Raw genomic sequence first — 2,822 nt, forward strand, 5'->3', positions numbered from 1 at the left:
GCTAGGACAGAGTAGAACTGCCCCATACAGTTTCCTAGGCTGTAATCTTACAGAAGCAGACTGTCACATCTTTCTCCCACGGAGTGACTCATGGGTTCAGACCACTGACCTTTCGGATAGCAGTTCAGCGCTTAACCACCGTACCAACAGGGCACTAAAAGCTCTGAAAACCCAGCAGTTCAACCAAAAAAATATTGATGGATATGACGTAAGACCTTTGGCTAGAACTCCAGAAGCTCTCATTTACAAGACATTTATGTATTAGATAACTTTATGTTTTTAAAAAATGTATCTAAAAGTAGAAATTAGGATTTATGACAAAGGCAGCCATGCAGTGCAGTAGAGAAAGGATGAATTTTCCCAATAAATGGTGCTAGGTGAATAAAATATCCATATAAGCAAAAAATATATCTCAACTGCTACCTTGCAGCATATGTAAAAATAAATTCCAATGGACTACAAATCTAAATATAAAATGTGAAACAGTAAAGTTTTTAGAAGAAAACATAGAAAAATGCCTCTATTGCCTTAGAAAAGACAGAAAGTTCTTAAATGTGACACAAATAGCACTAACCATAAATTTTAAAATTGGGACAAATTGAACTATATTAAAATTCTTACCTGGTGTCAAAAATCACCACTAAGAATGAAAAGATCAGCTAATAGACTACAATAAGATATTCACTATACATATATCAATATGTCTGGCAAAGGACTCAAATCCATAATACATTTAAAAAATCTTATAATTAATGAAGTTATTGTGTTGACATTTTTAAACAACTAATTTTTGGCCTTATTAATTTTTTCTATTGTTTGTTCATTTTCTATTTCATTTATATGTGGTCTTTATTATTTCCTTCCTTTTACTTACTTTGGGTTTACTTTGGTCTTCTTTTTCAAGCTCTTTGAAGTGGAACCTTTCTTCAATTATTTTGGATCATTCTTATTTTACAATATATGTAAATAAAGCTACACACTTCTCTCCTAGCGCTGCATAAGCTACATCCCATAATTTTTATATATATTTTTATTGTAATTATCTTTCAATTAAAAATAATTTCTAATTTACTTTGTAATTTAGATTTGTGTTATTTAATATCCTTGACATAAATCTCTTCATATTTGTATTTTCTTCATATTCTTATCTCTTCCAATTAATTTTCTTCATATTTATCCTGTTTGGAATTTTTAGAGCTTCTTGAATCTGTAAATTTACCTCTCACCAAATTTAGAATTGAGAACTCCCACTCTTTCTGCAAGTCTTGACACCCCTCCAAAATCTGTCTGCTTTTGTTCACTCTCCAGAACTCTCAGATAGTTGTTTGCCGTATTTTGTCCAGAGTTTACAGTTATCTGCATAAAGATCTTTGTTAAGAATTTACTCCTCCATATTAGAAATGGAACCAAAAGCATCATTTTTAACAATTAAATGTTGAAAGTTCTCCCTTTGAGATCAGACGTTTTAGAGGTCCTAGTGAGTACTTTGTCCTTTCTTTCTCCCCAGTGGAGTGCTAGTGATTCTTGAACCAAACTGGCTTCACTTCATACACAAGCCTCCACTACAAAAATCTATCAGCCATATGACATTGTCAGAAAGTATCAGAAATTGAACCAAGTACACGGGTAGAACAGTGCAGATTACTGGCAAAGAGAAAGGTTGAGACCAGGTTCTATCTCCAGTGTCTGTTCTTGTGCAGTGCTGAAAACTGATAGCTAAGGAGATCAAGTAAGATTGAGAGAAAACAAATCACCAGTATCAGAATGAAAGATCCCACAGACTTTAAATATATATTAATATTATGAAAAACTTTATGTTAACAAATTAGACAGCTAAGATGAAATGGGCAAATTGCTTTAAAATTCAAATCACCAAAAGTGACAGTATGAAACAGAAAATCTGAATAGGCTACATTTATTTAAAATATTGAAATTGTTATATATATTTAAAAAAGAAAATCTTTTGAAAAAGAAAACTCCAGGTCCAGATGGTTTCACTGGTGAATTCTATCAGACACTAAAAAAAGAAATAACACTAATCTTATGCAAACTTTTTCAGAAAACGTACGAGTAAGGAATACTTCCCAATTCCTTTTATCAGGCCACCACAAACCGATACCAACACCTGGTAAAGACAGTAACAGAAAGAAAATTACAGGCAGTAAACCTCTTGAATATAGACACAGTATCCTTAACAAAACTTAAGCAAGTCAAAACCAACAATACGTAAAAAGTATAAAAAATCAATAAAATAGAAAATGAACACCACTTTAACAAAGTAACGAAGAAGAAAAAACCACATGAACATTTCAATAGATGCAGAAAAAGCATCTGACAAAAATTCAACATCCATTTATGGTTAAAAATTCTGACAAACCTACAAAAAAGAATTTTCTCAATCCAGCAAAGGGAATCGGTGAAAAACCTACAGTTAACATTATACTTAATGGTGAAATATCGAATACTGACATCCTAAGACTGGGTACAGGACAAAGATGCCTACTCTTACCACTTTTGGTCAACAATGTGATAGAGGATCCAGTCAGCGCAAAAAAACAAACAAAAAAATCCCAAAACCCAAAACAAACAAAAAAAACCCCATAAGTAAAAGGCATAAGGATTGGAAATTAAGAAGTAAAACTGTCTCTATTTGCAGATCACATAATTGTTTACATTCAAAATACTAAAGAATATATTAAAAAAAAAAGTTGCCATCGAGTGGATTCCAACTCATAGAGACCCTACAAGACATAGTAGAACTGCCTCATAGGGTTTCCAAGGGGCCGCTGGTGGATAAAACTGCAGCCAAACACCACTGCGCT

The sequence above is a fragment of the Trichechus manatus genome, unplaced genomic scaffold (assembly GCF_000243295.1).
Source record: "Trichechus manatus latirostris isolate Lorelei unplaced genomic scaffold, TriManLat1.0 scaffold00105, whole genome shotgun sequence".
Classification (NCBI taxonomy): Eukaryota; Metazoa; Chordata; class Mammalia; order Sirenia; family Trichechidae; genus Trichechus; species Trichechus manatus.